The following is a 14,966-nucleotide window of genomic DNA, read 5'->3' on the forward strand; positions in this document are numbered from 1 at the left end:
TATATATATATATATATATATATATATATATATATATATATATATATATATATATAATGTTGAGAGTGTAGTGTAGTGGATTATACTATAAAATACATTTCTAACTGAGGGTCACTACCAAGAAAGTTTTTAAATTACTGTTTTAAAGTGAGCATTAAACAATTACATAAGCTCAGATGGAGAAATATTCACAAATGAATGTCCTGATTTTTTTTTGTTAAGTTACACCCTAGTACAAATACAGCCCCCCCCCCCCAAAAAAAACCAAATAGGTTAGGACAGAAAAATTACTTATAGACCTTGACTGGACAGAAAACAGAGGAATCTGGAGTGTACTGTACTAAAACTTAGACTGTTCTTGATCAATGCACTCACGCTCAATATAAATATGGAGGAAAATATACATCATGAACTTCCAACAGTGAAAAGTCACTCGCAAATCATCTGTTATATCCATAAAATACTGATTTAGAGAATCTTTTCACATACTGTTAGAGAGATATTTGAAACACGTGGGCAGTGAAATTTAGCAGACTAAACCACAAAGAGAACACTCCTTATGACAATGGTTCTCAACTTTGAGTCCCTCTTGAAAATCTGCTAAGATCTGCTAAGAGCAAAGAGACTTCTTTTATAAAAATACACAGATTCAGCTACACACAGAATTTTGCATGAAAATAAAGTACCCCTAAACCTGTGCACAGACCACTTTTTCACAGTGGTGATCTCCAGATTAAGAGCTCCTAAAAGAAGGTGGCTAGAGAAAGCTTATTTCCATGTGGGTGTGCTAAAAGTTATTCAAGTATCCATTAATTGATGACAGCTTGATATGCACAGTTTTCATCTCACTGAATTAATAAAGCAGGGAACAGATGTAGTAAATGAAGACTTGCAATAATCAAAGGAGAGGTCCCCGTGGCCCAGTTCTAAGGTTCTGCTAGTGAGGCAATTCACCTTGCTTGTGCTAGATAGGGCTTTCTTGTCTTCCTTTTCCATTCTCTTTTTCTCTTTCTGTTTTAATCCTTTTTTTTTTTTAATTGTGGTAAAATATACTTAACATAAAATTTACCACTTTACTCTTTTCTAAGTGTACAGTTCAGTAGGCTAAGTACATCCTCATTGTTTCATTGTGGTGTAATCTCCACAACTCTTTCATCCTGTAAAACTGAAACTCCATGCCCATGAAATAAGAACTCCCCATTCTACCCTCCCCCAGCCTCTGGCAATCACAATTCCACTTTCTGACTCTGTGAATTTAACCACTCTAGGGACCTTATATAAGTGGAATCATACAGTATTTACCTTTTTGTGACTGGCTTATTTCACTTAGCATAATATCCTCAAAGTTCATCTGTCTTGTACATATGTCAGAATTTCCTTCCTCTTTCAGGCTGAATAATATTCATTGTAAATATACCACAATTTATTTATCTATTCATCTCTAGATGTACACTTGGGTTGCTTCCACCTATTGGCTACTGTGAATAATGCTGCTGTTTTAATCTTTTAAAAGTTTGTTGCAAAGTTCACCCCAGACAGCAGCCAGGAAGAACCTTAATTTGGGAGTCTGGAGTAATTCTAAAATGAAAGAAAGCACTTTCTAACAATCATCATCAAGAATGAAAACAAGGACTTCCCTGGTGGTGCAGTGGTTAGGAATCTGCCTGCCAATGCAGGGGACACTGGTTCGATCCCTGGTCTGGGAGGATCCCACATGTTGTGGAGCGACTAAGCCTGTGCGCCACAACTACTGAGCCTGCACTCTAGAGCAAGCCACAATTACTGAGCCTGTGTGCTGCAACTACTGAAGCCCGCATGCCTATAGCCCATGCTCTGCAACAAGAGAAGCCACAGCAATGAGAAGCCTGTGCACTGCAACGAAGAGTAGCCCCTGTTAGCCATAACTAGAGAAAGTCCGTGCGCAGCAATGAAGACCCAACGCAGCCAAAAATAATTAATTAATTAATTAATTAATTAAAAAGAAAAAAGAATGAAAAGAAGTGCAAGCCTCAGATTTAACTTGCCACACAATAACTTGAAGGTGGAATGCTCTGTTCTTACAGAGAAGAGCTGATTTTAAAATGTCTCTTTTTTCTGATTATAAAAATAATACCTGATTATAAAAATAATATATGTTCACTGTAGAAAATTTGGAAACCACAAAAAGGGATAAAGAAGACTGTCAAAACTGTCTGTAAACTGTCAGTCAACAAATATCCACTGTAAACATTTTAGTGGTTTTCTTCTAGTTTTGACTGCTGTATTATATAAATTTATGTAAATGCTATGCAGTATATATATCGCTGTATACAATTTTTAAAAACAACTGGAATCATAATGCATATAATTTTGTATCTCTTTTCCATTCATAATACCATATTGCATTGTTAGTTTTTTCTCAAGTTATTAAAATTCTTTGTAATGTCTATGTAATATTCCATTTCATGGATGTATCATAACTAATCATTTCCCTATTGTTTTTTGTTTGTTTGTTATAACTGAAGTATAGTTGATTTACAATGTTGTGTTAGTCTCTGGTGTACCGCAAAGTAATTCAGTTATACATATATATACTTTTTCATATTGTTTTTACTAAGGTTTATTACAAGATATTGCATATAGTTCCCTGTGCTATACAGTAGGACCTTGTTATCTTTTATAATATATATATTATATTTTATATATATATATATATATATTTTTTTTTTTGGCCACGCAACATGTGGGATCTTAGTTCCCCGACCAGGGATCTTAGTTCCTACACCCCCTTGCAGTGGAAGCATGGAGTCTTAACCACTGGACAACCAGGGAAGTCCCATGTTGTTTATCTATTTTAAAGATAGTAGTGTGCATCCCCCTCCCTTTCCCCTTTGCTAACCATAAGTTTGTTCTCTATGTCTGTGAGTCTGTTTCTGTTTTGTAAATAAGAATGCTAATTCCAATGCTTTATCTATAATAATCTTCTGATAGACATCTTTCTACAAAATCACTGTCTACACTGCTGATTAATTTCTTTTAGATAGATAACTGGAAGTAGAATTTTGGGGCCCAAAGGTGTGAAACTATACAAATCTCTTTCTGTTTTGTAAATGAGTTCATTTGTATCATTTTTTTAGATTCCACAAATCAGTGATATCATTTGATATTGTCTTTCTCTGTCTGACTTACTTCATTTAGTATGATCATCTCTAGGTCCATCCGTGTTGCTGCAAATGGCATTATTTCATTCTTTTTTTATGGCTGAGTAGTATTTCGTGTGTGGTGTGTGTGTTTATATATATACATCTTCTTTACCCAGTCATCTGTCAATAGACATTTAGGTTGCTTCCATGTCTTGGCTGTTGTAAAGAGTGCTGCTATGATCATCGGGATACATGTATCTTTTTGAATTAGAGATTTCTCCAGATATATGCAAAAGAGTGAGATTGCTGGATCATATGGTAGCTCTCTTTTTAGTTTTCTGAGGAACCTCCATACTGTTTTCCACAGTGGCTCTACTAACTTACATTCCAACCAACAGTGGGAGGAGGGTTCCCTTTTCTCCATACCCTCTCCAGCGTTTATTATTTGTAGACTTTTTGATGATGGCCATTCTGACTGGTGTGAGGTGGTACCTCACTGCAGTTTTGCTTTGCATTTCTCTAATAATTAGCAGTTGGGAGCATCCTTTCGTGTGCCTCTTGGCCATCTGTATGTCTTATTTGCAGAAATGTCTATTTAGATCTTCTGCCCACTTTTTTATTGGGTTGTTTGTTTGTTTACACTTAATTTTTAAATCTACCTAAAAGTCATCTTGATATCCTGTGAGATGACAACCTAACAATCTATTTTCACCCCTGTCCCCACTGACTAACACCAAATTTGGCTAATTTTCCCCAAAGGAATAAATGTTCAATGACATTTTGGGAAACAGTGATGCAGTAATTTATTACTAAGAATTATTTAGCTATTGTTTAAGATAGTTATCAAGGAGATATGATTTTACTTTTGGTTCATTAAGAGTTTCTATCATGAATGAATGTTCACTTTATTAAATAACTTTCTCAACCTCTACTAAGATGATAAAGAATTTTTCAGTTCGTCCTAATGATATGATATGTATATATGATTTCCTAATATTCGAGCACCTTTGTATTACAAGCCTAAATACAACTAAATCATGGCAGGTTGTTATTTTAATATAACTGAATTCACTTTATTAAGAAAGATTTTATGTCAGTTGTGGCTTTCAATCCTATTACATAAGTAAAATTGTGTGTTACCCTTCTCAGGTTTTATTATCAAAGTTACATTAGTTTCATAAACTTGTCTGGATAATTTTCCAATAAAACTTCCATCTTATTTGCTCTTACATCCACTTTTTATGAAAACTAGCATTTCTTTACTTTTTGTCTCTTTTTTCAAAGAAGCACCTCATGAATTTACCAATTCTTCTATTTGTTTGTTTTTTTATTTATTAATCTCTGCTTTTACCTTTATCAATTCCATACTTCCATCTTTTCCCAGTTTCTCTGGTTGATTTTTTTTTCTTTTTGTTTTTTCTAAATGAAGTATAATACATTTACACAGAGATGCACAAATATATACATAAAGCTCAAAGTCAGTTAATTCCATCTGCCTCTTGTAAGAAGGAAAAAAAAAATAGCCAAATGGAACATTATTCCATGGACAGTTGAAAAGGCACAACTTCCATTTGTGGAGCACAAATTCTGATGCATATATGTTAAATCAGCCTTAATAATTATATTATTCTAACCATATTTGGTATATATTATTCTAATCATTTTAGAACTATTTTGGTTGCAAGTGGCAAATTCCATATGAACATTCTTAGAACAAAGGAGTCATTGGCTATACTGAATGGAGTTCCTGTTACTTGCAACCAAGAAATTTCTAAATTCACTATAAAGCATTCTAGGAAGGTTTCTCAAGTTTGTCCTCCACATTACTGGTTTATTATTTTGCCAGCTCTGTCCTTTACTCACTTCTGTGTAGATTTTAATACTGTGTCTATATTTTGGGTTTTGATACATTCTTTCTTCTCATTTCAATCAGTTTTCTTTCGTAGCTCTCTTTATGTCAGACTTGTCATTTATGTTCTCTCCACAAAGAAATCATGTCCTTGGGCATCTTTTTTAATATTTCAATCAAATATATTGCAAAATTTTAATGTATTTCTCAGAGACAAGATTTTTCCCAGAACCACGAACTTCCTTTGAATACTAAAAGGTGGTGTTCTGTTCCCATATGCTACAGTATTTTTTCATGTACCCAGAATTTTTTTCTGTCTGTTCACGTTGGAATTTGGAGAACACTATTGTTTGAACCCTGTGTTTTCCAATAGACTGAGTGAATGCCCTTGTCTATCCTCAAACCTAAACGTGAAGTTCAAGTTAACCTGCAAAGTCTCTAACAGGGCATATTGACCAGGGATGGTACCACTTCAAAAGGAGAATTTCAAAACATGGGCAGGTAGCTTAGTGTGGTAGGCAGGCAGGCAGAATACTGTCCCCTCCAAAGATGCCCATGCCCTAATCCTTGGAATTTATGAATTTATTACATTAAATGGCAAAAAGAACAGACGTGATGAAGGTAAGGGTCCTTGAGATGGAGAGATTATCCAGGGTTATCCTTAAAAGCAGAGAACCTTTTCATCTTTCCAAGCAGTGGTCAAAGAGAGATATGATGATAGAAGGACCAGAGGGATGTTACACAAGAAGGACAACCTGTTGTTACTGACTCTGAAGATGGAGGGAGGGGACCACTAGCCGAGGAATGTGGGTGGCCTCTAGAAACTGGGAACAGCCTTTAGGTGACAGCCAGCAGAACATGAAGATCTTGGTTCTACAACATCAAGAAAGTTAATCCTGCCAACAACCCAAATGAACAGGAAACAGATTCTCCCCTAGAACCTCCAGAAAGGAGTATAGCCTGCTGACACCTTGATTTTAATTTGGTGAAATCTGTGTCAAACTTCTGACTTATAGAATGAGAAGATAATAACTTGTGTTGTTCAAGAGGTTAAATTTGTGGTAATTTGTTACAGCAGCCATAGAAATAAAGATCCCGCATGCCACAACTAAGACCCAGTGCAGCCAAATAAATAAATAAACATTTTTAAAAATATATTAAGCCTTAAGAGGCTACCATGTAAGGATGAGGCCTCATGTAGGTACTCTGATGAGCAGTCCCAGTCTTTAATCCTCCCAGCCCATATGCCAGAAACATGACTGAAGGAGCTTTTATATCATTCCAGCCCCCAGCCATTGACGTGCCCCCAGTCTTGGAGTCATCCCAGCTGAGGTCCAGATGGGGTGAACCATAGAAAAGTCATCTTTGCTGTGCCCTAATTCCTGACCCAGAGAATCTGTGAACATAGAAAAATGATTATTGTTGTATTCCAGCAAGTTTGGGGTAGTTTGTTACACAACATTAATAGCAGGGGTACTACCTGAATCAAGTGCCCAAGGGCCAGTGAAGCCAATTGTCCCACAGAAAAAAGAACCACTTCTCCAAAACCAGTAGTGCTCCCACTGAAAATGTTGCTCTGATACATTAATATATGTCTACTGGTCTGATGTTGCATTTTTCTCCCGCTCTCAATGTTGGTTCCTCTGGCTAAGCAGTTTGCAATTCTTATTTGAAGAGTGTGGCCTCTGAGAAAGATCTACTCACCCCGCAGGCAGTCTTCCTCATGCCTTTCTGTCTTTATCCTATTTATAGCTCTGCTCTTTAGGTTAACTAGGAATCCCAAGATTAAACTTGTTTTTGTTCACTTACTCCTCTTTCTGCTGTGTTGTTTCTGGGAGCTGTTTCCAAATGCATGAAGAGATGGATACTACTGAGATTAGGTTGCGGGGGGGGGGGGGGAAGAGACAGGGAATGATAGGACTTTAGTTCTCACCGGCTCAGTTGGTATTTATGGTCAGCAAAGTACCTGCATGCTGAGGTTAAACGCCGGTAGTGAGGGGCGTGCCGATTTTTTTTCCTGGTTTTTGACATCTTCTGTCATACTCTGTTTCACAGGGAAGAGCTTATGGAAAGTAGTTTAAGAATATGTTTTCACAGTATGAAGGTTCCTCAAAAAACTGAAAATAGAGTTTCCATATGATCCAGCAATCCCATTCCTGGACATATATCTGGAGAAAACTCTGATTCAAAAAGATACATGCACCCCAATGTTCACTGTAGCACTATTTACAATAGCCAAGACACAGAAACAACCTAAATTTCCATTAACAGATGAATGGATAAAGATGTGGTACATATATACAATAGAATACTACTCAACCATCAAAAAGAATGAAATAATGCCATTTGCAGCAACGTGGATGGACCTAGAGACGATCATACTAAGTGAAGTAAGTCAGAGAAAGACAAATACCATATGATATCACTTATGTGTGGAATCTAAAATATGACACAAATGAAGTTATCTACAAAACAGAACAGACTCACAGACATAGAGAACAGACTTGTGGTTGGCAAGGGGGAGGGGCGTGGGGGAGGGAAGGATTGAGAGTTTGGGGTTATCAGATGCAAACTATTATATATAGGATGGATCAACAAGGTCCTACTGTAGAGCACAGGGAACTCTACTCAATATCCTGTGATAAACCACAGTGAAAAAGAGTATGAAAAGGAATATATATGTGTATAACTGAATCACTTTGCTGTACAGCAGAAATTAACACAACATTGTAAATCAACTATACTTCAATAAAATACATTTAAAAAAAAGAATATTTTTCAGTCCACCATCATCATCATCTTCAATAAAACAGTTAGTTTAAATTTTGCCTGGACTTTAGCCAGTATTCCTCTCATTTTGCCTACAGTGCCATTGCTATTCTTTCTCCTTTTCTGTATCTTTATGAGCCTTTTTTCTTTGTTTGTTTGTTTTTGCGGTATGTGGGCCTCTCACTGCTGTGGCCTCTCCCGTTGCGGGGCACAGGCTCCGGATGCACAGGCTCAGCAGCCATGGCTCACGGGCCCAGCCGCTGCGCGGCATGTGGGATCCTCCCAGACCGGGGCATGAACCCGTGTCCCCTGCATCGGCAGGCAGACTCTCAACCACTGCGCCACCAGGGAAGCCCCTATGAGCCTTTTAACAGGAAAGTATAAGCCAGCCTATCAGACATCTCTGGACAGTCCCTTTATGAACCCAAATTGTAGACATGTTTTTAAAGGCTTTTACCCTAGGAGTATACTTTCAATATTTTAACATAAGATATAGAAGTTAAATGAGAGAATAGTGTGATATATGGGATTTAGCTCTAGTCCAGCTTTTCAGGAATGCATCTGTTCATGTCTTAAGGCATACATAAATAAATTGATAATTGGATATCAGTAGTTGGCTATATATGTGACACTTTTTATGACACTACAGAATTTGGAAGGAAAAGCGTTATGTTCTTTTAAGTATTTTTGATAGAATAGTATTTCAACTTCTGGTGTTTCAATGTGAATTTTAAATTGAATGTCAAGTTAATTGATTAAATACAGTATAACATCTAATGTCCTTCAAATATACCAACTTAAATGGCAAGCTGCATGTTATTCTGAACTAATCCATTTTAACAAGTAAACAATAGTTGAAAACAGGTGATCTTTGAAGGATCTGTGAGTTAAAAAGTAAATAGAAGCATAATAATTCAATTTGCCAGGTTAATGAGGCTGAGTCATTTATGAGGAAATAGATCCCAATGAAGAACCATCAGTTAAAGATAACTACTGAAATTTGAAACAAAAACACAGGAATAACATATTGGCACTATCCATAATATATCTAAGAAGTGTTTCTTTTTATATAGAATACAACATTGCAGCATTTCTGCATGAAAATTATTCAGTCACCTATTAAACATTCAGTTGTATTATGCTGTACATTACTTGAGGCTTCATCCATAAGACAAAATTCCCAAAGTAATTTTTCTAACTGAATCTATAACTCTTTCATCACCCTGATCCCTGAATATGCATGATTTCCCATTACTGTTTATAGTTAGGACTTCTGTCTTTGCAGTATATGGGCACACAAAGCTATGTTATATTTTCCATGGGAACTATAATTTTTAAGGCCCCTGTGCTTGTAAAATCTTTACCTTTATTATATTACCGTAATGTAGATTTTGGGTTTTATAGAGGATCGCATATTGAGGGAGCACAGTGTTGCACCAGTGAATGGACTGAGTTGTTAGTTACATGATGAGGTGGCTTGTTCTTTTAAAGCAACAGTCAGGGAGCTCATGAGAGCATCACAGGCAATTGACCTGATTCTAAGATTGGCTACCTTGTGTTTACCTTCATTCAAGATGCCCCAGTTTTTAGTCTTTCCTTGTATTAGAATGATTTGCCATGTCCTCTCCCAGGACTTGGCATTGCCTCCCACTAGGATAAGCATGGTATATTTCCACATCACGTTCATACTGGATTCAGCCATATGACTTGCTTTAGCCAACAGAACATGGGCAGGAGTGATCGTGTGCCAGTTTTGAGCTAAAGCCTTAAGAGTTACTGAATATTTCTACTTGTTCCTCTTGTACTTTTGCCACCTGCATGAGCAGAACATGAACAGCCTCTGTGTAGCTGCTGTCTCAGAATGAAGACGACATGTGGAACAGACCTGAACTCAAGCTCAAAGCCTGGAGTCCAGCCTAGCCAGGTTTGGCCAAGTCTAGCCCAAGTGAGAGCATGTGAACGGCAACCAACCTGCAATTCTGTCGCCAGAAAAAGAGATGCTTCTGTAAGTCACTGAGATATTGGAGTCGTTTGTTATGCAACATTGTTGCAACAATGGCTAATTAATACCTCTCCCATTGTTGATGGTTCTCATGCATTTGTCTTCCTGTGTGTGTGCTTAGTGCTTTTGGCTGGCTGTCCAGATGGATGGAATCAACTGGAGCATGCCAAGGACCACATGAGACATTTTTGCTGGGAACTCCCAAGGTAGCAGAGATGTCGCATACCTTTAGTGTTCCTATTTCAGTCATCATTTTATAGGACTTCTAGGTGGGCATTCAGCATAAAAAGACTGGTGATTCAGGGTTCAACTATTTTCTATTGATGAGTTATGAGACATCCATTCAGGTTGTAAGGACTTTGGTGAAATACTCTCTTCCTTTTACAACATGCATCTGGAGCATTTACACATGTGAGCAAGTATCTGGACATTCTCATGAATTAACATGTGAACCTAACGAAGCTTCTTCATTTGAGTGGACCAAGTACTCATATCTTGTTTATACCAAGGCCCTGCTTTCAGTGAATAGACTCTAGGAGAGCCCCCAGTTATCTCTGCCTCCTGGTATATGTGCCCTGTGTAATACCCTCCCCTTAAGTGTGGAAGGGACTCGTGACTTTTTAAAAAAATATTTATTTATTTACCTATTTGGCTGCGCTGGGTCTTAGTTGCGGCACGCGGGATCTTGGTTGTCGTGTGTAGGAGCTTCATTGCGGCATGCAGGCTCTTTTAGTTGCGGCATGTGGGATCTAGTTCCCTGACCAGGGGTAGAACCCGGGCCTCCGGCGTCGCGAGCATGGAGTCTTAGCCACTGGACCACCAAGGAAGTCCCGGGACTTGTGACTTGTTTCTAACAAACAATATATTGTAAAGGTGATGGGAATGTCACTTCCGTGACTATGTTACATAGGTTTGTGACCTCTGTCTTGCCAAGAAACCCTCTCCTGCTGATTTTAATGAAGCAAGCTACTATGTGATGAGCTGCCCTTTGGAGAGGTACACTTGGTGAGAAACTAAGGCCCTTGGTCCCACAGCTGGCATGGAACTGAATTCTGCCAGTAACCATGTAAGCCTAGAAACAGATCTTTCCCCAGTCAAGACTTGAGGTGAGACCACAGCCTCAGCCAACATCTTGACTGCAAATGTGTGAGAGATCCCAAAGCAGAGAACCTAGGTAAACCACTCACAGACTCTGGACCTGCAGAAACTGTGAGATTATAAATGTATGTTGTTCTAAGCAACTATATTTGTGGTAATTTGTTACACTGCAGTAAGATGAGTAGAACACTGTTCAACCATTTAGCAAGGTGATGATTTCCATAATATGATACATATTTACTTTTAGCATAGCAAACATTTATTGAATACCTGTCAGACGCTAAGCACTTAAAACACTGCCAATGCTGAGATGAATAAGACATACCACTTGCCATTGAGGAACTCACCGTCTAGGCAACGTTGGACATCCAAGAATCTGGTCAACACAGAGGGGACAAACATTATAACAGGGATATGAAATAAATGGCATAAGCCATGTTGCTGATTTTTGCTTTTCTTGGCACATTTTAAGCCTGCACCAGGAAAAAAATGAAAGGGTCTCATATGGGACACAGACACCATAAAATCATGTTGAGAGGTGTTTACCATGGAACCATCTGTACGTACCTGACCAAGAGTAAGTAATCCAATGGAAATCATTGCTATCACCTAGAACAAAAGCTTCAAAGAAATGGCTTTACATGATTGTGATCATGACTCCAACATCTTTCCACAAAACGACTGAAAATTAACACTGGTTGTCTCCCTCCTATAAGTTCTTTTTCCTTATAGGATAATGTTTTTAGACATGGTGATTTCTTTTTTTCTTTCTTTTTTTTTTTTTGTAGTATGCGGGCCTCTCACTGTTGTGGCCTCTCCCGTTGCAGAGCACAGGCTCCGGACGCACAGGCTCAGCGGCCATGGCTCACGGGCCCAGCTGCTCTGCAGCATGTGGGATCTTCCCGGACCGGGGCACGAACCCATGTCCCCTGCATCGGCAGGCGGATTCTCAACCACTGCGCCACCAGGGAAGCCCTGGATTTCTTGATATGACTCATAATTGTGACCTGTAGCTCTAGCCTGAGGGTGGGCCAGGTAAAATCCTAGAATGGGGGTGGGTTTGAGTTCAGGTCCTCAGGGAGGCAGACACCAAGATGGGATTGGATATACAGAAGTTTAAGTGAGAGAATAGCAGTGAAGGATAAAAGGAAGGGAGCAGGAACTTGGGAGAGAGACTTCAGACAACGATGCAGGTCTGACACCTGTAAAAGCTAAGAGGGAAGGAAGGAAGGAAGATTAACTAAGAAAGTCCGAAGACTGCAGGCAGTTCTAAGAAAGTTTTGACCAGGCCTATGGGGAATCCTTGAGCCAAAGCTGCCCATTAGAGGAATCCTGTGTTAGTAGCCCTGCTGTGCTCTGTCAGCTGGGGAGCAGCCCAGGGGGGAGTGTGGCCTCAGCATAAACACAATGGTGGACCCAAGGGGCAGAAAGAGTCTTACCAAAGTCTTATGGGTAAGGACTGTTCTTTTCTCTAAGCCGTTTCCCAGGACACAAACTGGTGGGGGGATTTCTTAATAGTCTTCGCTTTCCATGAGTACAGGCTCTGGTAAATTTCAGTGTTGTCACTGCAAAGCCTTTTTTTAAGGCCTAGGCCTGGAACTGGCACAGATTTGTGTGAGTGTGTGTGTGCCATATTCTATTGTTTAAAGCCGTGACAGGTCCAGCCCAGATTCAAGAGGAGAGATTACACAAGAGCATGACTTCTGTGGAGGTATGGTTCATTGTGGGCCACCAAAATAATGGTGTCCCACAGATTCTGAACCTTGGACTAGATATTTAGAGTGGAATGCTACTAGCACACCTGAGGTGGTAGCTGAAATTATTGGGTGGAATCAATCCATGGGTGTATCCATTGGTAAGTGCAGAAAAGAGCCCACCAACAATGCAAACACACGAGAGTTGGGCTGTGATTTTCCTTTTTCTCAGAAGCCCTTGTTAACACTGTTTCTTGATCAACATTTATCCCAACATTTTCCTGGGTTTCTGTTGCTAGTTCTATTTCTTGAACATCTTCATCTCAATATTCACTAGTTTAACAGTAATGATGACTGGTCTAGCCAGAACTACCAGGTAGTACGTTTTTACATTTTAATTAGTTTTTCCTGATTAAATCTGGCACTGAGGCACTCACTTAACCTGTCCTGCTTCTGCAACAAAAAGGGCCTGCAGAAAGTGAAGGAATCCTCCTATGCAGGGGAGGGTTTGTTTGTGAACAAAGGTCTCCCAGGCAGGGACCTTCCTCTGAAGCTAGCTAACCTTTGGAAATTTGACCTTTCTCGGCCTTGGTTTCCTTTTTCTGGACTCAACAGTATCAATTTCTGTTGGGCTCTTTGTGAAGATAGGTTAACAAAAGACCACAAATCTTTTTAACTAGGTGAAGCATTTACCACTCTAATTAGCATTACCATTCATTCAAAGGCTTTCATATTGGGGAAACAAGGAAAATGGCACCGCGCTGTTTAAATCATGATTAAGCAGAGGTGGAGGCCAAGGCACAGCATTTAGGCAGGTCTGCATTCGGATAGTCAGTCATCCGACCTTTGCCAAGATACCATAATGCTAAAAAAAAAAAAAAAAAAAAAAAAAAAGCTAAAGACTTACTGCCCTAGGTTATGAGGTAACAAAATACAAGCCTAGTACTGTGGTTTGTAAAAAATAACTGTTATGTATTATTTCTCCACAAATTATACTTAAGTAGGTATGCACAAAATGCTAGTGACTCCCCCAAAGTAGAGTGGGGTACGTTTCACAGAGGAAGTGACATATTGGCTGGGTCTTGAAGCAGGAATAGGAGTCCACTCAGCTGCAACAAGGAAATGTAAATTCTTAGGCAGGAGGGCCAGCCCCTCAGAAGGTCCCACCCTGGGAAGGTAGTGGTGGTGAGTGTGAGGGTCTAAGTCCCGGGCAGAGTCCCAGCCTCCAGCTGCGCGCTGGCGGAGAGGGGGTGTGGAAGGGAGAGAGGGAAAGGGGAAGGAAAGGAAAAGGGGGAAGAAAAAAAAAAAAAAAAAAAAAAAAAAAAAAAAAAAAAAAAAAAGGCCATCCTGCGCATGCGCTCTAGCGGCAGCGGAGGAGAGCTCGGCCCGCGACTTCCTCTTCGCCTCGCGCCTCACGGGGCCCCACAGGCCCGGCCCCGAGAGCAAGCGCGTCGCGCCCGCGCAGTCTCCGGGCCCCGGCGGGCGCCTGCGCACCAGCGTCCTGGGCGCGCGAGCCGCGGGGTTATTAGAGGTGGAGCGCTGGGAGGGCGCAAGGCAGGAGGCGGCCGCCGTTACGGCGCGGGCGTGGTCACGTGGCCGCTGGTCACCGCCGCCGCCACCCCCTCCCGCCCTGTTCTCTTTCTGGTCGGGTCCGGCCCGGCCGGCACCACGAGCGCCCGGCAGAGACTGAGGGAGAGAGAAAGAGGAGGGGAGGAGGAGGAGGATTCAGGGAGTAGGAGCTGGGGAACCCTCCTGCGCCACAGGTAAAACAAAATAATGATGATAATCGTAAAGCAGCCCGGGCCCCCTGAGCGCCTCCGCCTTCCTCCAGTGCAGCCCCCACATGCAGACGCTCCCGCCCCGGTCTCCCCTCAGCCTCTCAGGACGAGTCCCGCCTCCCCTCGCTCCGCCGCCGCCTCCCAGGCAGGCCTGTGGTGCCGCCGCCGCCGCCGCGAACGGGGACTCGCAGCGCCCTCCGCGTGTGCGCATCCCGGGCGGGCGGGGGCTGGGTGGCGGGAGAGTAGGCACTTTCGCTCCGGGGCGGCGGGGCCGGAGGGCTGTTCCTCAGCCTGCTGCCTGCCTGCCCTTTGGGGTCCCGGCCGCAGGGCCCCCTGCAGCGAGAAGGCAAAGCCTGGTGGCCAGACCCGGGCTCCGTTTCCTACTTGGTAGATTTCCCTGTTCGTTTTAGCCCCGGGCAGCACGCTTCCTTCGCGGGCCAGAAGCCAAAGGACCCGGAATCCCCAGATGTTTTAAAGTGCAGCCTTGAGAAGAGAAGAAAGCCTTTCAGTTTTCAAGATGGAAACGTGACCTTGTTTGAGTACGATTTGAGTTTTTTCACCTGTAGGAACATGCAAGTTGAGGCCTTTCAGGATATGAGAAAAACTTTGCAGAGGGTGAACGTTGATTTTTTTTTTTTAACGGCTCACCGCCCC

The sequence above is a fragment of the Lipotes vexillifer genome, unplaced genomic scaffold (genome assembly GCF_000442215.2).
Source record: "Lipotes vexillifer unplaced genomic scaffold, Lipotes_vexillifer_v1.1 scaffold418, whole genome shotgun sequence".
In the NCBI taxonomy this organism is placed as follows: Eukaryota; Metazoa; Chordata; class Mammalia; order Artiodactyla; family Lipotidae; genus Lipotes; species Lipotes vexillifer.